At 37.0% G+C, this 26,639-nt stretch overlaps 1 protein-coding gene across 1 annotated transcript in view; it reads left to right on the top strand.

The window, feature by feature from the left end:
• The window catches only part of DTWD1 (DTW domain containing 1), a 62,083-nt gene that overhangs the window by 32,849 nt on the left and 2,595 nt on the right, over positions 1–26,639 (top strand). The window lies entirely within an intron of this gene.

Raw genomic sequence — 26,639 nt, 5'->3', positions numbered from 1 at the left:
TAATTTAGTGCAAGTCACTTAGCAAATAAATGAGAGAACTTGGAATTAAGTTGGTAAGACTTTCTGATGAAAAAAAGCCCAAGCTTATTGACTGCGTTAATTTACCTACCCAATGCTCAAATATTTCCAAGCAATTAATCACTGTAACAGTAGTTTTATTCTATGGGACAATGACAGTGTTGTTTTAAAGCCATTCTAAAATTATGCAAACAAAAGCACCCATATAACATATTTAATATATGATAAAGGAATAAAAAAATAGATTTCAAAATAATTAAGCCTTTTTCTATTGATGATTTCAAAGTGAATCATTGACTGTATTCCTTATTTCTAGTTGAAATTTTCCAATCAGTGCAAGAATAATGACATACTAAGTTTTATTCAGATCTGGGCATATGGTACAACCCATCTTTTGATTATAGACCACAGGTCAAATAAGTATTTGTGCTGATATTAAAATAAACCTTGTTTTAACTATAATTTTTATACATAAAGTAGCAGTTCTCTCTCTGTTTGGACATGAGCTGGTTGTATATTTAGCATTTTCTAAAGCTCTTATTTATGTATATTTTCATTTATGGATTTACAGCCCACTTGTCTGCTTGAACAGTTAGATACAAGTAATTTTGTTACTGACACTTTAAGGTGAACGATGTTTCCCTGTTAGTGCCTCAAAGAAAGACCTTAATCCTGGCAAACTTTCTCTGTTCCACCTAAAGTGGAACATGTGCTATAGCCATTAGAACTAGAGCTTTATATATATAATAACGCAAAAAAGTAAAATTACTCACAAATAACCAATAAGTATGTGTTTACATCTTCAAAGATGTGTTCCTATCTGAAGAGAAATACTGTGGTTTCTCATCCTAAATTGAGGTTTGAGGGATGAACATACAACGTTAGTATTTGAGGACTTGATCTCCTGCCATTATCAGCAATGTTAATCTTGAGAATTCTTCCTTCCAATTTGTGTTGAAAGGTGAATTAGTTCAGTGTAATTAAGCTGACTAAGATTTTGCAAATAGAATGTAATTTTTGAATTTTTCTGATGCATGTTAATTGACCCAAGTGTATGGAGCATATTACCTAGAAGTTACAAAAAATTAACATTCTACTAGGAGCTTACCTTCCAAGAAGAATACAATGCCCATTTAAATACCACAGCTAAAGAGAATCCCATCTTTCTTAAGGTAGATTATTCACTAAAATATTTTAAGCCACTTCTAGCTATCAAACTTATTCTCAGCTGCTGCTGTCCAAGAGTAATTGTTACAGTAGTTATTGAACTTCACAGGGTATCAGACCATGATCGTAATACCCAGGAGAACATATTTTAAAATGTAAATTTATTGAAAAACAAAAATAGAATACATTTGAAAGCCAAATTTAACACTTATTCAACAAATATTTATTGAGCATTCTTTATAGGCCGGATATACCCCTTATGCTTGTGACTGTTTTTTAAGTTTTTGATTCCCAAATATTCATTGGTAGTATTTAGAAATGTGTTTTATTCCGTATATTGGCCTTGTATCCTGTGAATTTGCTAAAGTCACTTTTTTTTTTTTTTTTGGTTTTCTTAAGCTTCTACATAGACAGCTTTATAATCTGTGAATAGAGACAGTTTTATTTCTTCCTTTCCAGTAAGTATGACTTTTTTTTTCCTTGCCCAGTTGAATTGGCCAGGACTTCTAGCATAGTGTTGCATGAAAATGTGAGAGCAGACATTCTTTTCTTGTTCCCAGTCTTAGAAAGAATTCAGATCTTTATCATGAGGTATGATGTTAGCTTTAGGTTGTGTCTTCTGTTCCTAGTTTGCTGAGAGTTTTTAAAATTTTTTAAATAATGAATGGAATTTGAACTTTATCAAGTGCTTTTCTCTTTTGCATCTGTGAACTTTTGCTGCTTTAATCTGTTGAAATGGTGAAATACATTTTTCTAATTGTATTTTCTAGTGTTGGACTAGCCTTACATTCCTGAAACAGACTCCACATGGTTGTGATGTATTATGCCATTTATATATTGCTAGATTTCATTTGCTAATATTTTATTGAGGATTTTTGCGTCTTTATTTGTGGGGCATATTGGTCTATAGTTTTTTTGCTCTGTCTCTAGTTTAAGTATCAGTATAATAATGGCTTCCTAAAATGAGTTGGGAAGTGTTTCCTCTACTTGTATTTTATTGAAGAGCTTGTGTAAATTTGTATTCTTTCTTTCTTAAATGTTTGGTAAATTGACCAATGAAATCATCCAGGCCTGGAATTTTCCATTTTGGGAAGGTTTATAAGTAAAATTGGATTCCTTTAGTGAATGTAGGAAAAATAAGTTAGCTGCTTTTTCTTGACTGAGTTTGGCTGTTTATCTCTTTCAAGAAATGGTCCAAATCATTTGAGTTGTAGATTTTATGGGCATTGAGTTGCTTGTAGGATTTTCTTATTATTCTTTTAATGTCTATAAGGTTAATGGTCTTCTAATTTTTCTTGATCAGTCTAGACAGAGGTTTATCAATTTTATTGGTCTTTCAAAGAATAAACTTTTTTGGACAACCACATGTAAATCAGTGAAGTTAGAACACTGCTGCACAGCATACACAAAAATAAACTAAAAATAGCTTTAAGACTTAAACATAAGACAAAACTCTTTAAACCTCTTAGAAGAAAACATAGACAAAATATTCTCTGACATAAATCTTAGCAATGTTCTAATAGGGCAGTCTACCAAGGCAATAGAAATAAAAGCAAAAATTGACAAATGGGACCTAATTAAACTTATAAGCTTTTCAGCAGCAAAGGAAACTATAAACAAAGTGAAAAGACAACTTATGGAATGGGAGAAAATATTTGCAAATGATGCAACTGACATGGCCTAATTTCCAGAGTATATAAGCAGTTCATACAACTCAATAACGAAAAATAAACAACCCTGTCAAAAAATGGTCAGAAGACCTAAACAAACATTTCTCCAATGAAGACATACAAATGGCCAATAGGCACATTAAAAAAATGTTCAGTATTGCTAACTATTAGAGAAATACAAATCAAAACTACAATGAAGTATCACTTCACACCAGTCAAAATGGCCATCACTCAGAAGTCCACAGACAATAAATGCTGGAGAGGGTAGGAAGAAAAGGGAACCCTCTTACACTGCTGGTGGGAATGTAGTTTGGTGCAGCCATTATGGAAAACAGTATGGAGATTCCTCAAAAAACTAAAATTAGGCTTACCATATGACCCAGCAATCCCAGTCCTGGGCATATATCTGGAGGGAACTCTAATTTAAAAAGATACATGGACCCCAATGTTCATAGTAGCACTATATTCAATAGCCAAGACATGGAAGCAACATAAAGGTTCATCAATAGATGACTGGATAAAGAAGTTGTGGTATATTTATACAATGGAATACTACTCAGCCATAAAAAAGAATAAATAATGCCATTTGCAGCAATATGGATGGATCTAGAGACTGTCATTCTAAGTGAAGTAAGAAAGAGAAAGAACAATACCATATGATATCACTTATATGTGGAATCTAAAAAAATGAGACAAATGAACTTGTTTACAAAATAGAAACAGACTCACAGACATAGAAAACAAACTTGTGGTTACCAGTGGGGAAAGGATTGTTGGAGGGATAAATTAGGAGTTCAGGATTTGCAGATACCAACTATTATATGTAAAATAAATAAATAGCAAGATCCTACTGTAGAGCACAGGGAACTATATTCAATACTTTGTAATAGCCTATAATGAAGATATGAAAAGGAATATATATATATCTCTACACCAAAATTTAATACAACATTGTAAACTGTACTTCAATTTTTTAAAAATTTAAAAGAATACACTTTTTTTCCTTGATTTCCTCTACTTTTTTGTTTGTTTGTTTGTTTTGTAAGCAGCATTACTGAGACAGAATTCACATGCCGTAAAGTTCACCCAGGAAACCTGTACAATTCAGTGGCTTTGAATGTATTCACAGACCTGTGCAACCAATAGTGTAATCAATTTTAGAACATTTTCCCCATCCTCTACTTTTTATTTAACCAATTCTATTGACTTATGCTCTTATATTTATCATTTCCTTTTTGTTTTGCTTGCTTTGAGTTTTATTTGTTTTTTTCCCTAGTATATTAATATTAAAACTTAGATTATAGATTTGAGATCCTTCTTCTTTTGCAATATAAGCATTTAATGATGTAAATTTCCTTCTAAGCACTGTTGTGGCTGCATCCCACAAATTTTGATATGTTGTTTTTTTTCATTTTCAGTCAGTTCAAACTAATTTCCAATTTTCTTTGAGACTTTCTATTTGACCCATGGATTATTTAGAGGTGTGCCATTTAATTTTCAAAGATTCAAAAAATTTCCAGAAAGTTATTATTATTGCTTTCCAATTTAATTCCTTTTTGATCAGAGAACAAATTGTTATTGTTCAGATATTTTTTATTTGTTAAAGTTTACATTATGGCTCAGAACATGATCCATCATCATGAATTTCCATGTGCACTTGAAATAAAATGTGTATTCTGCTGCTGTTGGAATTTCCTTTAAATGTTAAGTAGGTTAAGTTGGTTGATGTGTTGTTCAAGTGTTCTATAATCAGTAAGAGTGAGGTTGTAGTTAGCTTGCTCCATTTGGGCCAGCAGTGAAATTTAACTTGGATTTTGAACCCAGATTTTTCTGACTGATAAACTGATACTCTTTTCATTATGCTATAATGAAACATTAAAGACTTCTCAATGCTCTAAAACCCCCTTATATATTTTGCAACATAATTCTTGATCCTAAACTCATCATGCAGCAAGTAAGTTTTATTTTTGCTTAAAAAGGAAATGTCAAAACCTACTTAAGAAATGTAAAAGTTTTCCAGGTTCTTTGCAAACAGACTTTAAACATTTCATTAAATTGCTCATTGCAAATAGGATTTGCATATTTTTATGCAAATTTTAAAGGCATGCACTTCTGACTATCTCTTGCAGGGGATAGTAGCTGGATTCATTTCCTTTTGGAGTCAAGGGTTACTTCTTAGCTTTAGAGGGAAAACTGAGGCATAGTGAAGGAAAGAAATCTCCTAAACCACTGCATCAGGTGTTGAATTTGAGCTTTTACTTCCTTCTGGCTGATCTCTCTACTTACTTTCTTCCAGTTATTGTGAGTTAGAACACAGGTTACAGCAGTGTTTCTCAGTCTTAAAAAAAAAAAAAACTAACAAAAAAGTGTTCCCTTTTCACAAATACAAATATCTCATGTGTTCTTTCTACTACATTTAACTTTTCTAAATAAATGAACGTTCTGACTTACAGAAAAATTTTAGTGGTAATTTTAGATTTAAAGAGAAATTCCTCATGTTCCTCTCTCCTGAGATTCATATACACATCTTATATTGGAAGTGCAAATCATTTCTCCCCACCAGATTTATCTATACCTGTTCATCTGGGCTCCTTGGACAGTCTTGTTCTCTTCAAAGTCTTATTCACTCTAATTGGCCAGGCTGTGATTCATCTGTATATCCAGAAATAGAGTAGACTCCACCACCACAGATGGTACCCTCCCTTTCCCCTGTAAACCTATACCTTCCAGATAGAAGCAAGATACAAAGAAGCCAGCTAGTCCATTCAGAAGTGTGCAGAGGAGTCACCTGTGTCACAGCCCATGAGGACAACTAGTGACAGGTCAGGAATGGTTGGTCAAGGGCTGAAGGCCAAGCAAACTCTCTGGGGCAGGGTCGGTATTACCAGCAAGTCACTAGTAATGAGAAGCTTTCTTCTTTGCTGTTTGTTATGGTAGTGAAACTATACCTGGCTCTCCTACCAAGTCTGCCATTATTTAAACAAAGCCAACAGAAAGACTACCAGACAAGTCTATTTTTAATGGGTACTTATAATAATGGGAAGAATTAACATGACATAGTATATAATGGGTCATACTAACCTCTTTCTTTTTTTTCTAAGCTGCTCTTACATCTTGGGTATACTGACTGTGGGGTGTTGCAGGATATTTTTCAGACCTTTTCCTAAGATTTCTACAGTGTTATATAAAATATGAGGAAGGGTTTTAGGTGTATGGAGAAAGAAAGGCAGTAATACAAATAGAAGAGAGGGAGTGAGCAAGAGAATGGGCCATGGTTAGAATGAGAGTGTGCATGAGACTAAAGGCTTGGTGTATTTTAAGCTCTGAGATCAACTCTATTTCTTAAATGATCTTCTTGCTTCCATTTTCATCTTCCTCTAATTGTACCTCTTTTCTGCCAGAGTCAGTCGTTAAACTGCAAATCTAGCCATATTGACCTTTGCTTAAAACTCTTTGGAAGATGAAGTCCCTCCATGATCTGACCCAGAGCCTCTGATTTAGTCCCACTGCCACCGTTCAACATATGCTTAGATAATCTTTCTCTCCTTTGAGTTTCTGAAGAACACTGGGCTATGTCATTCCTCTATGCCGTTGCATTTTTTCATTCCTTCTCCCTGGCACACCTGGTCCTTATCTTTGCTGGCCAGTTGTGCTGTAACACCTCCTCTGTGACCCCTTCCCAGACCATATGTTCTATGAGGGTTAATAATTTTTTCTTATGCAAAACATTGGACATAGCCCATTCATTGTAACAAGTAATTGTTGTGTGGTAATTAGTGGTTTTGCATTTGTTGTGCCACTGATCTGTGAGCTCCTGTGGCAGGGACAAAGTCTTATTTGTCATTCTGTCATCTGTATCTAACACTATGCCTGGCACGCCATAAGTTCTTAGAGAATGTTGGTTGATCTAAATCAAACCAAGCTGTAACAAGACGTCACCATGCAGCCTTTCACTTTGTACACTCTTATGCTCAAATATGCAGCTGTGTTGTGCTATTATGATATGTAATTTATCCACTCTGGACAAAAAAACACCCAACAACATTGTTTTAGGCAGATAGCTAGGTCAAGCAATCATACTCTCTTTTTCCATTAGGATAAGGATATCCCAAAGGAAAAATTTAATGAACAGAAGAAGCCTTTTACATCAATCTTTTATATTTAGGGGGAAAAAGGATTTGCAAAATTTTTCCAAAAGCCGGTTAGAAAAATTAAGCCCCTTTGCAATGTGATACTTCTCAAAATAATGCCCAGAGGAACAGCAGTTCTAGCAAATACTAAATCCAACTGTGGCTAGATTCCATCTTCATTTTGGAAACAGCCACAGCTGTGGCCAGCCCAGTCAGTGGAATGCAGCTGAGGATTTGATATGGGGGGAAAGGAAAGAGAACTAGGTTTCCTGCCCTGAGGCAGTTGGCATGAAGTCCCTGGGCCCTTCCCTCCCCCCATCTCCTGCCCCCAACTCTCTCCTCCTCACCCAGGAAATATATTGGTGATCTGGGCAAGATCTGGCATTTGGATTCTGTTTGTACTTTGGAGAATATTGTGGTAAAACAGCCTTAAAAAAAAAACCCCTAAGATGACAGTGTTATACTGTACATCTCTAACTCTTCCAAGTATGGACAAGTATCAAGTTAAGCCACAGAAAAATGCTTTCTTTCTTCTTAAAAACTTCTATAAATGGTGTTTTGCAATTTATCTGAGACAAAAGAAACATAATAGTTCCAACTTCATTAAGCTTTCCTTTCCCCAAAATATTACAAGGTCATATGCCAGCTGGAAATGGCACACTGGTCTCAACTGACAATATTTTATGGAGAATGTCATTTCTGGCCCTATCTTCTGCATCTGCCTTATACTCTACCCACCTCGCCCCTGTCCTTTACGAAATCATCAAAAGCTCATAGAGCGAAAAATGAGAGTGCTATTAACAACTACATGGAAGTAGCATGTCTATTCTGCTGAAGAGCTACCAGGAAGACTAGTCTATGGCTGTGTTAGTCAGGGTAGTGGAGCCCCTTAGAAGGGAGGGTTGGCAGTAACTGGAAGGAGGCACGAGGAAGACTTCTGGGGAGCTGCTCATGCGCTTATTTCTTAATCTGGGTGTTGGTTGCATGGATATGCTTAATTTGTGAAAAATAATTGACTTATACCCTTATAATTTATATAATTTTCTGTCTGTATGTCTTACTTCAGTAACTAAGTAATAATAACGGTAATAATAACAATAGTGATAAGCAAGGTCTCAGGCCCATGTTAGTTCAAAATGCATTTCGCGCAAAGGAAATAAAGACCAGTAAATCCACGTCTATACAATAACATACACTGAGTACACCCAGTCGGAGCATGTGAAATATACTGTGGACAAAGAATGTCGCCTGCCATTATCAGTAAACAAAGGATGTTGTGGCTATCAAGTTGTCAGCCACTGTAGCCACCCCCAGTGTTGCACCCTGAGGGGATTCAGAATGGAAAAGAACAGGATCCTGGCCCTAGGTAATCAAGGTGCATATCAAAGGAATGATTTCAGTGAGCCCAGACTCCTGTATCTTCCCACACATAGGAAAATAGTAAATTCATTAACTTGAGATGTCTGGTTTTCTTTAACAGTCAATTTCTGTTGTTCCAACTACCTGGTTTTTGTTGCAAAAACTCCTATCGATCCTGGTTCCTCCCTTACCTCTTCAGAGCAGTCACTCAGCTATCTGAGAGGCTGTCTTCTGGGTCCAAGTCCTCAGGAAGTCTGCTGAATAAAACATTGTTTTAGGCAGATAGCTGGGTCAAGCAATCAAGTTCTCTTTTTCCATTAGGTTAAGGCTATTTTTTTCAGTCGTGCATTTTTTTTTTCCAGTGGTACATTCTTTTCAGTTGATAACACCTTTTAGTAAGAGGATATTTGTTTGCTTTGGGAATAGGAGGCCCAGAAGCCCAGCTGAAGGGGCCGCTGGTTCTTATTGAGTAACAGGCAGGGAAGGTTCTGTCCATCTCTCTTTGCTATACTGCCTGGACCTTCTTAGGGCATCTGCATGTTGTTACAGAACAACTTTTGGGGAAATATAGGGCAGATATTATCGACCCATCTTTTAAAAAAGAGGGGCCTGAGATACATACTATTTTTAATAATTTGTTCAGGGTAATAGAGAAAATCAATGTAGAATTTCAACTTCATACAAGTCAGGATGATGCATCAAAGTCAGCAATCACTGTGTTCAGTTCCCTCTTTTTGATATCAAATCAGGAAAATACTATAATTATTGAGGGAAAACCTCATGTAGACTCTGTTGACCTTTTTTGAAGCCTTCTTGGGTAGACTCTTATACGTGATTAATCCTACCTAAACTTCTACGTAGGAAACAACACCCATCCCTCTCTGGAATCTCCTGTAGGCAGGATGACATGAGTTTTCTCAACTTTCTTCAAATAGCTGACAAAACTGGTAGGTCTATGAGAGAAACTTTTGGCACAGCTTTATGGGATACTTCCATTGTGAGTTTTTGAGGTCTGTGTGAGACCCCAGCAGTGGCTTCCCAAGGGGACAGTGTGGGGGAGCTGTAGAAGCAGTCTCCCCTAAGTGCAGGCAATAAGAGGGTGCATTTTCCGTCGGGAATTTAAAAAAATTATAAAGCCAACCAAAAGTTGTTCATCTGCTTTTTATTGTCAGTCTTTGCCTGAAAGTCCTCAGGAACCTTCCTAGAAACTTTCACCTAGAGGAGTACAACTGGGCCTCCCCAATACCTCTACGCCTTTGCCCCATTTTTACATTAAAATATTAGCTCTTGTGCTTGTAAAACATGTCATAATTGTCAGTGAACTGAGAGATATGCTCTGTCTGTTTCTAGGGCCAACAGGATGAGGGAGTTTTTTTGTAGGTGTAGTTGGTAGCCCTGCTGGCTTGTTCTGAGTCTGCATCTGGCTTGTGACCACATTTCTGGTGTCTCTTCAGAGAACTGGAGCCCACAGTATTTGAGCAGATGGTTGAGTTGTGCAGAGTTGTGTTCGGAGGCTGTTGTGAAGGAGGCACTCTTACTCCTCTTGTCTCTCAAGACCACAGTGTTTCCAAGGTGCTACCCGCTACCTTGAACAGCTGATTAACTTCTCCTCCAGCCCTACCCCCTCAACCGAGATGTCTTTGTTTAATTTACTGACTCAGGCTAAACTCACTGTCTCCCCTTTTCTACTGCCCACCATTTCACACCTTTATACAACAACCAGTTTTGTTACTAGTCCAAATAGCCTGCCTTTCCCAAAACACTTCATTGCTACATGACAGAATGTGTGTGGTAGTAAATATGCACACCTATAATGACTGTGAATGCGAATGGTTCTCTCTGCAGTTGGGTAGTACACTACCTGTGCAGTCTTCACAGCCATCCACTGCAATCATGATGCAAAGAGCATGAAGTGAAGAGAGCCTGGGGAAGATGCAGACAGAGAAGTCAGGAGAGATGCTGAAGGTCATTGAAAGGAACGTGTCTTACACTCATATGTAGTGAGGTGCCACTGGAGGTTTTCAGCAGAGAAATGGCGTGACATGACAAGTTTTAAAAGGATTACTCTGGCTACCCTGTTCAGGATACACTATAGAAGTCAAGGGTAGAAACAGAGAGGGATGCTATTGCAAAAGTCTAGGTGGGAGATGACGTCTTGGAACAGGGTGTCAACAGTGATGTGGTTGGTGAGAGGTGGTTGGAATTTGGATATATATTTTCAGATTGAGCCAAAACATTTTCTGACAAATTGGGTTTTGGATGTGAGAAAATGAGAGGAGTCAAGGATGAGGCCAAGTTCTTTGGCTCAAGATACTGGCCCCTCACTCTTGTTGGTCTGCCTAAATTACACTTTTTCACAAGGCTGGCCCTGATTATCTTAACTTACCCCCAAATAAAAATAAACAAAACTAAAAAAATCTTTTGATATGAGGTGGTTATAAGGCAATATACCACCCAAATAGCACAAATGTAAATATAAATATAGGGAAACGTTCCATCCTGGCACAGACTCTATCTCTTGGTAATGGGGACGTTGTGAAAGAAGACAGAGGACAGAGGATGAGGGAGCTAGGTCACTAAGAGAGAAGAGGGAGTGAACTATGGTTGGGAAAACCAAGCCATGTGAATCTGTACAGATTCTTCATATCCTATGTTTCTCTGCAAGGGAAAACTCTGTTACCAATTTAAATAATTTTCTTGTATAAATAAAGACTATGTAAAAAGAAAGAGGAAAGTTTAAAGCTCAGATAATATTACTCATGTATGTTTTCTTCTATGTACATAGACATATATACATATATTACAAAACATTAGGAAATGAACGTGTGATGGCTCAATTGTTTCTTGTTTTTATGTGCTTTGACACGTGCCTTTCTTTATATGTCATTTTTATGGTGTTTATTATATTATATCTTCTATTATATCTTTGTGTTTATTTTTCATTGTGCCTTCCTCATCCCTGTCACATGGTTCTAAGCTCCTTGAGGGCAAGACATGGTGTCCCTCACAGGACTGGGCACGACATTCTGCACATAGCAGGCAATCTCGTTTACCAGAATGAAATGAATATGGCCCTGACTAACCATCTGTAAGACACGCAGAGTTAGCTTTTTAAATCGGGTTGGCTTTATTCTTCCTCTTGTCTCCTCTCTGCCTGGAAGAGTTTCACTTTGTGACAAAAAGCATGAATTTATAGGACAATTGTTAGGCAGAAGTTCATAGTCATAAAGCAGAATTGGGATAATTATCCTGCTTTGGGCTTGAAATGGACAATGGAAAATTGTTCCACTGACCATGAAGCTGGGAAACAGTGCTAATCAGCCTCTGCCAGGCTGACTTGGTATTCCAGGTGTAATTATAATTTTTCCTCATATCTAGGCCCTCATCAATTACTCTCAAAACATGTGCTTTGAAATAATTATTTTTAAAAATCTAAAGCATTGGTTCTATTCATTTTTGCCTAACTCAGCTGTAAGGATTCCAGCATGACAGCTTTCCCCTCTAGTGCTAGCCATTCTAAAACTCCTGTCTTCCTTTATTTGCTTCGTTATCTTCTTTTTTCTCGCTTATAAGGAAGATGGCTCCCTGTGTTGACTGTGAATATGAGGATTATAAATTGGCTGTTGAAAGTGAATTGCTGGTCATGACTGTTAAGTAATGTTTTTCACCAAATAGACTTACATGACACAAACAGGCAGGCTCTGTGGCAAGAGGTGGGTCTAGTAAGCTGACATAAAAGCCTCTGCGTTTGAATTTTCAACTCAGATACATTCACTGGGCTTTCTAGACATATTTTTCTTTCAGTTCCTATGTAACCTCTTAACAGGAGAAAGCGGGAGAGTGTCTGCCATTGCAAAAACAAATAAATTAAAACCTTTCCTAGAGAAAGGAAACAGACCTTGACTTCACTCTCACACCACCAGCGACCATTTGTCTAGAGTACACTTCATGTGTGGAAGGATGTGTGACTCATCCTTACTACTCATTGCCACTCAGCAGCTCTTCCGTTGTAATGGGCCTCATTCGCAGCTCTAGGGGCTGCCCATGTGGTCTCCCCTCTTTCAGATACCTGGAATCCTCTCTCCTATAAAGAACCCTCTACTCTTTCTCCTGTTTAGGTTTCTCAGTTTCTGCTACCTCAGGAAACTTGGATACTTTCCTCAGCATTTGGCCTGAGTTCTCTGTTATTTATTTTCATCAGACTTCTTCCTCAGATGGAACTGAGTGAACTCAAAGAGACAGGGACTGATTAGACTATCTCACGTTCTTTCATTTCTCAAGTATCAAGTATCTTCAAAACAATTAGACTTCTCACATTGCCAAAAGTGACCTGCATCAAAAGGAGCCTAACTATTAGGTGCCATTGTGCTGATACTTCATTTTTCCTCTTTGAGTTACTTTTCAAAAGACCCCCTTCTGTAATACCAGTTTGGTGAATGTCTGACCCCAAGAAGGTAGTTGAGGGTGGTTGTGGTGATGGGAGTGTGTTAGCGTGTATCATGCACCAGGAGAGGAATATAGGGAAAGAAAAAAACAAACAGAAAACCAAAACTCTGTCTTGTTATACTCAACTGTGGATAAAGGAAAATGGAGAGGCAGCCTTTGAGATACTGCATGTTTAACTCTGGTGTTTGGACTTTTGATAACGTTAAAAAGCCTTTAGATTGCCTGATACTGATCCTGCGTACTTGAACTAAACTTTAGTTTCCCAAGTGCTTTCATTTAAAAGGAAGAGAATATTTGATCAGCCTGTTATTTCTAATTTTCTTTCTACTAATAGCTTTCATATTCCCTTGATCTCAGCCTAGAACAAGATGACTGATTAGAAGGATATTTCCTGCAAGAGACCTGATCTAGACATATCTACAACTAGGCAGAATGCTTGGGCACCATCCAGAAAGGCAGAAGATATGTTCTGTGTTATTGAACATGCTGGGATTGAGGTACAAAGTAGTACACAGTAAGTGAGAGCATGTTTAATATCTGTGACAGGATTTTCTAACATTTAGAGGCTCAGACTAAAATCAAACACAATGGAGCAGCAGTAGGTCCAGCCCTCGATTTTGTAAAAATGCCAGGTTGTAATCACGTTGTATTTATTTTCCAAGATGACACAGCAGCCTAATAAAATTTAGTCTATAGGAAGATTCCAGAAACAATGCATCAACAGTCCCCCAAAGTATAGGTAATTATGATTAATTCCTTGGTGGAGGTCGTGGAAATAAAAACGAAGATGAGTGGGAAATTTGTTATGGACCTTGAAGATCGCTGGGGATGAAATAAACTTCCTTGGAGCTTTGCTGGTTAAATATATTTACTATTTACCATTGTAATTCACTGACCTCCACTGACTAACAAGTAAAGAGAGAAAGAGCTTAATGTTGATGATAGCTCCATTAACCTCTTTGAAATCAATTAGAAAAGATTCAAAAATAAACAAATACTGTATTCTCAGGATTCATATCCCAAAGTTCAAAGGACCTCAAAACTGTTCTCCTTTAAGCAATAAAAGACTCTTTTTACCCCTAATGGCCCTAATTCAAGTAAAACCATGGTATCCTGGGATTTCTCCTGATATCCTGAACCTTTTAGTAAAACTAGGGACCAGTCATCGCTGAGGATCACTTTGTCTTTAAGAAGGAAAGCCTTGCCATCCACAGCAATGAAAAGGATCTCTACCCCATGTAGGGAGCATAGAATAAGAATTGAGTCTAATGAAAATAATTTTGGGCAGGACAGTGCCTTTGTAATCCTTCAAATTACACTGTGGACTGGGCCTGGGTTTGAAAGCAGAAGTTTTTTACCTTAAGGGAGCAAAAGGCCTTTCACTGTTAAGCAATAACATCAAATTTAAATATCAGTGAATTCTCAGGTTGTCTAGTAAAACAGTCGCAGCTGATCCTGGGGGATGTGCTAGGGTTTACACGTAATTAAAATAGAACCTGCCTTAGTGATGTTAATTTTGGCCTGCGCTGTTATAAAATCTTTTCGTTGATCCTTGAAGTTTTCCTGCATCCACCCAATTTTCCCCAGCTTCTGAAATCATGTGTCAAATTGTTTGTAATTTGTTGAAAGCTATTTGTGACCTTTCTTTAAGCTTGAAAAGAAATAACTCCATCTGTTGGCTTTATCACTGGAGAATTCTGGACAGGGAGAAAGCTAACAAGTAAAGAGGGAAGAAAGGCAGCTTTTTCTCCTGACCTTTGAAATTGTAATGTCATGTTAATTGAATCCGAATTTCTTCTTAACAGCTATTTCATTGAACATTTCTGGGAACCGTATTAAGTCAAATGTTTATAGGAAAGCAGGTGTTTTCTCTCACATTTGTTTGTCTTCCTGTTTTCTACACAAGATCCATTTTCCCCTTTTCTGTCTGAGTAATTCATTCTCACAATGAGCTCCTGACTTTTATCCCTGTAAATTTTCTTTAGTGAGCAGTTCCTGTTTCGCAAATATTTAGTAACGAAATTAAGTGATTAATAGCTGAAAATCGTTGTTTTCCCCCAAGTGAATGCTATTTGTAGCCTTGTCAGTAAGCATTTGAGTCATAGGATAAATAATGCAATTTTGAGAGATCTCTGTAGAAAAATATATCTTTTTATTTGCATCTTATTTTATTTTAAAATAAGTCAGACAAAGTCTGTGCCTGTGTTTTTCAAAACTGAGTTAAAGTGCCTTTTATAGTTACCCCATTTTTAACCATCTTTTGGGATCTTCAACTCTTTGTATAGACTGTAGCGAGAGCGGGAGAGAGAGAGAGACAATGTCAGGTGGCCTGTACCTCCCTGTGATTTCTCAGCTGCCCTTGACTGTCGACTGGTAAATATTTTAACTCCTCTGTAAGGTTACAACTCCTCTGCCCTCTGTGAAGGAGCATCTACAATCACAGACCCAATGAATTGCAGACCAGTCTTGGGGCCCTGGGAATGAGATAGGGTGGTGCTGGAGAAGAGAAGAGCTTCTCAAAAAGACTGTACTTGTCTAGGGTCCATCCGATAAGTCAGTCATGCACAAGGGGCTGGAGGCCTTCAACAGCCAAACTAACCAGCTTGCCTTAACAAGGCCAGGTGCCCATTTGCAGAAGTTGAAACAATAGCATGTGGGCAAGACACTAACACCGAAAGGTAAATTGGGTATGATTTGTTGATCAGCAGATAGTGAGTGGAACTGATGACTTGGTTGCCACATGTAAAGCCTGTGAATTATCCTGGGGGCAGTGCTGGAGGGCTCCAGAAGGGAAGTGCTCCTCTGGAACATATTTGCTCTGATCCACTGGGATATTACAGGATAATCCATGTTTAAATTTCCCTATAGGTTCCCTATAGGTTTCACCAGCATCAAATGCGAGTGATCATTGTTAAAAAGGCAGTCCCTGTACCAGTAGAGGCCACTGAGAGTCGCCGTAGTACAGACACAACTGTTTGTCCATTCTCACCTCTGCCCATATTTAACCTGATAATTCAAAGTTTCACAAACTTCCTCCCAAAGTTAAACAAAGAGGATTTTAAAAAATTCTTTTAGAGAATAGTCTCTTATAGGTTCCATAACAGGGCAACCTAAATGAGTGTTTCTTCTATTTCAGTCTCAGTGTCCTCATTTGTAAAATGAAGGGTAGTTTAAAAATTTCTTCTTGCTCTAAAAATGTTATGATCCACGTAGGTTTCTTTTTTTTTTTGAATGAATGGTATAACTGTGGTACTCAAGAGTTTTTGTGTACCACCCATCTGCTCTTCCTTCCAAAGTCCTAAAAAATGTACTTTACCAACAAAAGGAATTAAACCAAGAAAAAGGAAGACCTAGGATGTAGGATATGGAGATGTCAATACAGTAGATGTGGGAAAGTCTGATTCTGACCATGAACAAAAATTCTGAGACAATACTGGGTAGCAGGACTGCACCCTAAGTAGTAGAGTTCAAAAACAAGAAGACGGAGGGCTTCAGAAAGGCTACCTTAATGAAAAACTAATATGGAACTTACAATTTTTTGGTTGTATTTGACATACTGAAAAGGGTTTTAGAATTCTCTTAAAAGAATTTGAGGCTAAATTAGAGTTAGTGCATAGAAAAGTAAATCATTGAAAAATTAATTTATCATTAACTACAGGGAAGACAAAAGTTGTACAAGGGAGTAAATGCAATACGCACCATGTGGTTCTACTGTAAACCATATTTGTATCTTGGTAATGATATATATGTTACTCTTTATTCTGTTAAAGACTTTGTTATAATTATATTGTGATAATGGTTGGTAGGCCACAGAAAGTGAGTGTGTGTGCGCGTGGGGAGGGGGGGCAGGGAGGAGGTTGGGTTGTGCAAGAGGGCTATATCATAATATTTCATAGCCAGAAATCAGTGGATACTATATAAGGTAGTAATAGCAGTTTGTGCATACAACTTAGAAACATGGGAATAAATATCAGGAGAAACAACAAAATGTGTTGAAAATGATTGATTGCCTCTGGGAAGTGGGACTCCACAGTGGGGGATGATAGGGCAGGAGATGGCTCTTACCCCATATCACTGTACTATTTAATTTCTCAAACTATGTGAAATAATTACTTTAATAAAAATTTAAAAATTTTAAAAAGAATATGTTCACAAGAAAGGCATCATCATTTGGCTACTGTTTCTACCCAAACAGAAAGATTCACTTTATTTCAGAATGGTACTTAGATTTTTATTCTTCATTTACATTTGTGGAAGTGAGATTATCTTCACTGATAAAATAACAGATGTCATAATCTGTGCCCAACATAGATTGGAAATCAATCACTTAAGGTCTGAGTGCTAAAGATGGCATGTGGGCTGATTTTCAGCAGTCACGCCTGACAGAGTCCCTTCTTTGCCACTTGGAATGTGTCCTGCCTGCCACTTTCGAGGGTTGCCAGAATGTCCCAGTAAATTTGAATTTCAGATAAACAACAAATAAATTTTTAATATAAGTATATCCTTGACATTTCATAGGGTAAACTTATACTACAAAATAATTCATTGCTTATTTGAAATTCAAATTTAATATGGCATTCTGTAATTGTATTTGCTAAACCTGCAATCCTACCATGCCTAAGTGTAAGTGGGGGTCCCTTAGTTGCTTTGATTAATAAGTAGTAAACACCCTTAATGATTTCCCCAGACACTGAATTTTTCAGGTGCAAATGAGGTCACTATCTCTCAATTTCTTCCCCTCTGGTGCCAAACTCACTGGAGATTCTGTTTAGAAGATGGTAGTATATAAATGAAATGGTAACAACAGAATAGCCACACACACAAAATAAAGAAAGAAGCAAAAAACCCAACCCAGTGATGTAAACTGCTTTACCCTGGAAGATTTCATTCTCATGTATCCTGTACTCTTACATATTTTACCCTGATGGTCCAAACACCTTGTCAGCCACTGAATGAACAAACACAGAAAGCAGTAGCTTTGTTAGTGATTTACTGAGCCATTTTATTCTCCAACTCAGTGCATTAGAATAAAGAAATATTTGAAGGACTGATTCTGGACATGGTTTGCTAAGTCAGTTTTCCAGTTATTTATTTGGATAGACCACATTTCCACATACTGCCTCTTTCTGGTATCTTTTTAAAAAACCCAAAAATACCTGAGGCCTTACTGATTTTCAAATGTCTGATGAAGAAATAGTGGGCTAATCCACAGAATAATCAAAATGAATGAGTAGCATGAGGAATTAAAAACAAATACTTCAATGACTCAAATTTTTTGTGACTAATTCTGTGTCCAAACAGGTAACAACCACCAAAAAAATGACCTCTCATGCAGCCTTTTGAAAATGATTCAGTGATCATATTGATTCTAAAGAGAAGCAGAGGTTTAGTGATGTGTAGAGAATCCTTATAGAAGCTATATTGATACCTGAAATGGGCACCATTGATGGACTTGTTTCCGATGGTTTAGTAGAACATTTCTTAGTAAAATGGCCATGAGTGTTATTGAGTAAAAGCAAACAAAACAAAACAAAACAAAACAAAAAATCCCAACCGTGAATGCTTTCCTAGACTAAAAATAAAATATAGACCCAGAATTACAAAAGCAAATAAACAAACAAGCCCAAACTCCATTTCAGGCAGGATTCAAAACCAAACATAACGTGGATGACCTTTTCTCATGGAAAGAGCCACGACACAGCACTCTATACTGCTACATTTGATTGAGTGGTTTGCCTAGCCAAGAATTTCTGGCAATTTATACAGAAAAACTGTACTAAATTTTTTTCTCAACTGTAAAATATTTGTTTTATGCAAATTTCAAAAAGAATCTTGAGACCAAATGAAAGAGGGGGAGGAAAGAATGAACCAAATGTAGCTGTCTTAAATTCTGACCATTAGATTTCCTAATGGCCTCTCACATCTTTTACTGCTGTATTTTTTTAGAATCTGGGGGGGAAAAAAAGAAAGTAGTTGAGCATCTAAGTATCATTAAAACAGAAAGACCACACAAACATTAAATGATCTCTAAATGGCATTGTCTCCTTTCGTTCATCACTCTTTGGCATGTTTTGGATCCCTTTGTTTTTATTATTAGGGGAAAAGCAGGAGGAAAAAATTTTTTTAAAAAGGAGTAATAGATTTTTCTATATCAAACCTATAGTCACCTTCTACAATTACCCTGGCATCTTTGCTTAGCATTTTAAGACCTTGTACATTTGTAATGCTAAAACCATTAATTTACTAAATTCCATGCTTTTCTCCATGGAACTAACTAAAGACGAAAGTCTTTGGGATTCTGGGAAGACCTTGCTTCTTCCTGTATGCTTTGTGTAGACTTCCGCAAGAACTGGCTTGCCTAATTTTCTACATTGAGTTCAGAAAATAGTTTGCAGTTGAAAAAATACAATCTGAATCATCTCATGGGTGAGGTTTAAACGATGAAATGAGAAAGTTCAGCCAACTGTGAGTTTTATTTACACATCTGATATTCATGGGCCCAAAAAGCAATAGAACTGACCCCTCACCTTCTGCCAGCAGGGCAACAAAGGAGTTTCTCTCCTTTCACTAGCTTTGTAGGATAATTACTAGGCGCTGGAGAGAAAGTGATAGGAGAGCTTGATTGTTTTAGTGAGTATAGCTCCAAGGGAAATATGTTATCTAAAATTTTTGTCAACCTGAACCCTCAAGATCCTTACATTAGAAACCTTTGACTATAAATTAGCACTGATTTTGGATCTTGGAACCCAAAATGTTATTACTTAAGAATAAGACATGGTAAACTTAGAAATCCTAAATTATCATGCAAATTGCTTGCAAAAAATAAGTATGTAAACATACTATTGCTATCCTAAGAGCACAGAATATTATGCATTATTTCTTCTGAATTCCCATTTTCCCCTTAAGGAAAAAAAGACAAGTATACTTTCTAAGAAACTGTTTTTGCAGTTATTTCTTGGATTGGATATTTTTCTGGATAAGTCTAACCCTGCTGATGATAAAAATTTTGAAAAGTAAAGTAAAAATTATGAAAAAGTGCAGACTCTGTCCCTGTCTGCTTTCCAAGTGACTAGAGAAAAAATTTACTTAAGATGCTTCTCTAACTTTTTCTCATTAATCAAATATCTGTTCAAATTAAACATGGATGCATTAGCAGAGACAGTAGAATCCACTCTTGGGAAGGATATCACAGTTATTGGCTTTGGACATAGAACCCTGAGTTTAAAGTAATGATTGTGACATCTTTGTGGAAATACACAGCAGACAGATATTCCAAACTGAGTCTTGGAACAGAGGCAGGGCTTGAGATATTGCTTTGGTATCATCTATCCATCCAAGGGAAGCAGAGAGGGGACAGAGAGAAGGAAGAGGTAAGTTTTGAAAAAGATCAAAATAGCTGAGTATTGTACAAACCAAGAGGAAAACATTTTAAGGAATAAGGTGGGTTTCAAGAGTGCCAAACAGTACACAGGGGACAGGAGAGACTAAGACTGAGGGAAAAGACGAGGAGATCAGAGGTATAGAGGCATAAATAACCTAGGAGTGTTCAGAGACCTCGTTACTGGAGGATAAAGAAAGATGAGAACTTGATTCAGAGGAGCTAAGCCATGAAGGACTTTAGGTGCTATGCCAAGGACCTTGGGCTTTCTTATGTAAGAATTTAGAAGCCATTGAGGCAGGGGTCAGGGAGAGAGTTAAGAAGGGGTATGATAAGATTGTGTTTTAGAAATTTCACTTCCATGGCTTTGTGGAGAGAGGATAGAAACTGGAAAAAGTTGAGACTAGTTTGGAGGTAACTGGAATTGTCCAGAGGAGAGATGTTGTTGGCCTAAAACAAGGGAATGGTTGTGGCAGTGGCGCTGGGAAAGAGAGAATGTATTTAAGAAATATTTGGAAGATCATATACAAAGCCAGGGTTTTTGATTGGTGTGGAATAGGAGGAATTGAAAAGCCCTCTTGGATTTCTGGTTTGTGTACTTGAAGATGCCACGAACTGAAATAGAAACTCTAAGGGGAAGCACACATCTCACAGAGAAGATGTTGGGCATTTTGAGATTGAAGGATCTATGACATCCTGGCGAATGACTTGTGTACAGTCTGATATATTGGTCATGAGTCCACAGGAAGAGACGAAATTGGATTTATAGGCTATTTTTTCAATTCCACAAAACTTGTTCTACTCATTATTTTTATAAGTAGGATCTAAAAGAAAAAGTTATTTCACTCTCTCCAAGGATAATAATATAGTATTCTGATACAAACCCATGTGTTGGTATTAGAAGGACTATTTTGAGTAGCTTGGCATGTCTATCATTCTGTTATGGGTACAGCCTGTACTTGGAGAGAGATACCTCTAATATAATGTACAAACTCAGCCAAAAACTTAGGAGTCTTTGTCTGCAGTGGTTTTCTGACTTCCTGAGTTTCAAACTTCTGGGAGAAATTAGAGGAGAACACACTGCGCTCTAGGACAATGGACAAACTATTGAATAAGCCCTTACATCATGAAAATTTAATAAGAGAAAACTCTGCGCATCTTGAAGACTAGGAGTCACAGAATGAATTCAGAGGCATTCCCAGAGGACTCGCTAAACATGAAAGAACACATATTCCAATATAAAACAACTTGCCTTTCCCTGTCCCACCCTCTAGTTGCATGACAGGACAATATATCAAGACTTACCTATTTGTTGAGAAATGTTTTATTTCTCTCCTCTCCTGTGGCAAGAATATTAAGGAATGGAATTAAACAACCACCAAAGATTTGAAATCTGCTTCAAAAATTTGTTTTATCTTGTACCCATTTTTAAACCTTGGCAAGTGGAAGAAAATAAAGCTAACAATAAGCAACAGACAAAAAGCCCTGGCACAATAGTGTTTCATAGACCTGACTTGCCTCTTCTAAATATTTCAGGATAATTCCAACTGACAGCAATGGAAGTTGAATCTGAGGCTTTAGGCAGATTTTTGGCTGAGTTAATTCTCTTAGTTCTCTTGCCTTGCCTTTCATTATCTTAAATGAATTAAAACGAAATATTCTGGATGTTTATTCAGTTGAAATTTTTGTCACAATGATCCTAACTCAGTGACCTTTGGACTATAACTGTTGCTCAATATGTGTTCAAAAAGTATGTAAAGTCTTTTGTCTTTGCAAGGGGGTTTGAGGAGAGAGGAAAGGAAAGAACTACATATTTCTGAACTTTCACGAAAAATATACAGTCGTACAGCTCTCAGTGGTTTGCCCCATGGTGACTTCTGATTCCGGGGGAACAGGAGTACAATATCCTTGGTGTGCCACTACTTACAGCCTACATAGAAACCACCGAGACCCCGAGAACCTTTCAGATCAGTGCCCACATAGACACTTACCCCAGTTTCTAGGCTGTGGTCCACAATTACCCGTTATGATTTAAGCCTGAGCAAAGTGTCAGGCGGAAGGATCTCAAACTCAACATATCTAAAACTCAGCTTATCAGCTCTACACTTGTCTGAAAGAAATCCATTCCGCCTTCTGTTTTCCCTGTCTCCATACATGGTGCCACCATCCACCTGCTTAACCAAGCCATGGCATAAACTCCTACTTATTATAAAAAGCAACGTGGTACAATGATTAAAGGGAATAATGCTGGGGCCAAACTGCCTGAATTTAAATCCTGGCTTTATCATTTATTAGCTGAACAAAATTCTTAGCTTTTCAGTGCTTTGGCCTCCTCAGTCAAAAAAAAAAAAAAGAGGAATAGTAATAGTAGTACTTACCTCATAGGGATGTTATAGTTTTAGGGGATAAGTTAATATTTATAACCTGCTTGGACCAGGGCTTAATACATAAGTACTATGTAAATATTTGTAACATGCATTCAAATATATGTTATCCTCAGGACCTTATCAGTCACCTGGACTCTTTTTATAATAGTCTTCTAACTGGTTCTTCTGTCTTGTTCTTGTTCCTCACAACTTGTCCTTCATAAATGGCATGGCATGGCACGATGTGACATCTTCCTGTTAAGTCTCCTTCAGTGGGTTGCTACAGGATAAAGTTTCAACTCAGTCTCATTGTTCCTCCTTCTCCTCACATATCTCATGACCTGACATAATTTCACGTAAAGTTTTTCCCTTTTTCTAGAAAGTGCTTCAGCCATTGTCTACCTGCCCAATTTCTATTCAGTTTTTAATACAAAGTTCCAGCATCCCTCGATCCACTATTCAAATCGCCTCCCCTAACCCAGACACAGTCAGAGCTCCCCTTCTCTGTGCTTGCCTGGCCCTTGGCACACATTCTATCAGCAATTGTACTCCAAATATCCATCTGTTTCTCTTTTCTGCCAGGCTGGAACTTCCACAGACATTCCCAGTACCAAGTTCAGAGTTTGTCACATATTGGGAGCTAAAACATGTTGGATGAAGCACGTGAAATTTTACCTATGTCTCTGAGGATAAAGAGTAGGACAAAGGTTAGAAAGCTGTAATCAATTGTGAGCTTCTATGGAGTCACAAACCACGAGAGATAAATAAGCCCCTCTCCACCTCTGCCCTTTCGTTGTAATCATGCACACAGAGATTTTTAATGTAATATAAGCTTGAGAGAAAAGCTTCAAATGTCAAGTATCTTAACAATGAAACATTAGGAATAAAAAATGGGTATGTTTGAATAAGTGATGAGTGGAAATTTAACATAATGACTTTTCAGTAACAAAATGGATTTACCTCAGATATAAGAGGGTACATTTTCCTATATTGATTGCTACTGATTTTTTGGTTTAGTTGAGCCAATTGTAAATCTTCCCTGTTGATATCTAACAATTATCTATTCATTTCAATTATGAAAATGATTGTTATAATATTTCAGCCTCTGGGAGCTATGGTTTTTTCCAACATTTCAACCATTTTCTCCATTTGCTGAACTCAGAATGACTTACGTTCATTTAAAAATTTTTATAGACATATATGTGAGTTCAAATTTGGTGTGATTCTAATTTGCCTCATTGAAAAAAGAACTAATTTCAAAGTGTGTGTGCATGTAAGTGCAACAGAAATCTACTGTTGTACATTTTAGAGACAGAAAGGCAGAAAAGTATGTACAATACATGATGACAACATGCAGGAGTTTATTTCATATGTTAAGGCTGAAGTCAAAACTCTTTATGAAATTGAGATGAGCTGTTTAAGTACAGATTTGACTAATGATCAACTAAGAACAAAATGAAACTGGCAGCAATATTATCACAAAATTGACAAATATTTAATTTTTCAATGATCAGTGTTGTCATTTCCTGACTAGCAAGTAAAGACCTTAAATTGCTATTTTTTTATGCAATACGTGAGCTGTAGCTCGTTAAAGCTTAGCCATCTCTTACACTGAACCTGGATATACTAAGTACTTCACGTGAATCTACATGTAGATGCATGTAGATATTCCGATGAAATATAATTGGAACAGTATTAGTTATAAAGAATGAATCCAAGCCTAAAACTCCTCAAAGAAATGCTCCCATATATTATGAGGGAGCAATGAAAGTATCAACAGAAATAGAAAGAAAAGAGTGCCACATATTTAAAAAGCTGCCTCTGTTCTTCCTTGGCTGAAGGCACTCATCAGGGAGTCAGAATGACCTGCCCCTCTCCCTCAAAGGAGACAGTTAGGGTAGATACTACATAAATGACCTATCAAACCTGCCCTCTTGCCACATGACATTAGAAAGAGAAGAGCCACGCCTGTAACACTAGTGCATAGGTATTAAGTGATGGTGTATATTTAGAAACATGTGAAATTCATTAAGTATTGTATAAGCTAAAACTTCAGTGTTTTGTTCAACATCCGCCCCCACCCCATTACAACTCTAGCCTACTAGTATTCAATAGTCAATTGCAACTTCATATTTTTTTCTAAATTACCTGTTCTTTGGACAAAATCCTACCTTCCTTGCAAAGGCCTTAGATTAAAGCAGATTTTTTAGGAAAGAATGTTCTTTTTGGAATGTGCTGATAGGATTAGAAAATTTATGTTTTCTTTTGTAGATGAAAATATAGAATTTCTTACATACCAACTTTGATTTTTTTTCTCCGTATTCTGCTAATTAATCTATATCTTGGCACTTAAGTTCATATGTTTCCCAATTGCTGGTTAGAAACCATTATGATTAGTTAAGGAAATTTTTCTCCAACGTATCTCTTTTCCTACAAAGAAACAGTATCGAAGCATGTCTTTTCCTCATCCAGTCCAGCTGGGATGCTTTTATTTCTTTGGAACTCACTTCAGCTCCAACACTTGCCCATTCCCTGGAATGAATGAACTATTTCAAAGCCAGCTTACCCTTTCTTCTACCTCAGTTCCTCAGAATTAGGATTTCATTTTGTATTTGTTGCTAGTTTTCCTAAATTATCTCAGAGTATTACTAATTGTATCCAAATGGAACATTACTTACTTGTGTACAAATTACAAACTGAAAATAAAGCACAGAGTGCCCGATCTCTACCAAATGAACCTACTAATTTTTATCATCAATTTAATTATTTACATTTTTCTTGAATATCCAGATCCAATGAGTAAAAGTGTAGTATCTGTATACTTAAGTTAAATATTAGATATTTGGTTCAGTCAAGCCTGAATAGTTGTGTATTCATATTGTAACTCAGAAGACAAGCACAATTATCATTTTACTCTCAATTTCCATGTCATTGTTTCTCTGATGATCCAATCACATCCCTTAATCAAACTTATCCTTTGGCTCAAGGTGAAAATAACATTTGCATGGAGAAATAGTTTTTAATCAATTCAAGATGCAGCTGGAATAAATGCTACTGGCCTGAGCAGCCATTGTTCTTGGCAAATCCCTCTATGCAATAAACAATGAACACCACACCCTCATGAGAAAGGGCGTGAGAGATGGGAAAAGTCACTGTTCTCGTTTTATATTGCTAAATATTATTATGTCTATTTATATGCAGTGGGGACTGACATGTAATACACTTGATACAGAAAAATACAGAACAATCAAGAATTGTGAGTTGCTAGAGACGAGTATTCTAAGTTTAACATTCAGTCATGAAAGTAGTGCTCATTACAGAATCTACGAAAAAACAGAACACTTTATCAGTGGGCCAATAGGAGGAAATTTGGGGGAGCTAATCAGGGACTGAGCATATAGATCTCTATAGCGTCTATTTGGAAAAGGAACAAAGTATATGCAAGGTTTGAAAACATTCATTGCTTATTCGGTACCGCTTACACATAGCAATGAGTGCCTGACCAGTTGTGTTTTCAGTCATTAAATAGAATTTCAATAAACGATGCTTTTTATAATTGTAGATTTTTGATACCTCAAAAACAGAATTTCGTATTTCCTATCGTGTTAACATGATATTTCTGGCTCAATGATAGCGGGAAAGCCAATTTCACACCTCAAACACTGCAAGGATTTGAACTTTGGAGTCTATGCATTACATTCAGTGAATTTTCTTATAGCATTGAGCACACTCCTTATTAAACAGTTCAGACTTAAATACCTGAGTTAAACATCTTGCCGACTCTTCCTTTGGATAGTCAGTGTTTTAGTGTTTTGAGGAACACAGGCTAAGTGAAAAGGCAGTGTGCTTTCATTGATAGGATTAGTCAGCTCATCCTCTAAAGAGCTCAGAAGAAGTGACCATTTGGATATATAGAACATGGCCTTCAGCCACTGGCCTCTACCCAGACAATGAAGTCTTATGGGAGGTGTCATATTTGTGAGGAAAATTCAGCATAATATTTAAGAGCATGGGTTTTGTTTTCAGAGATCCTAGGGTGGGAGTTTTAGCTCCACTACTTACAAATTGTGTGACTTTTGGAAGTTTACCTAGCTAATCTCAGTTT

This window comes from Camelus dromedarius, chromosome 5 (genome assembly GCF_036321535.1).
Source record: "Camelus dromedarius isolate mCamDro1 chromosome 5, mCamDro1.pat, whole genome shotgun sequence".
In the NCBI taxonomy this organism is placed as follows: domain Eukaryota; kingdom Metazoa; phylum Chordata; class Mammalia; order Artiodactyla; family Camelidae; genus Camelus; species Camelus dromedarius.
Note: the sequence above shows the minus strand (reverse complement) of the source record. Positions and strands in the feature narration are given on the sequence as shown.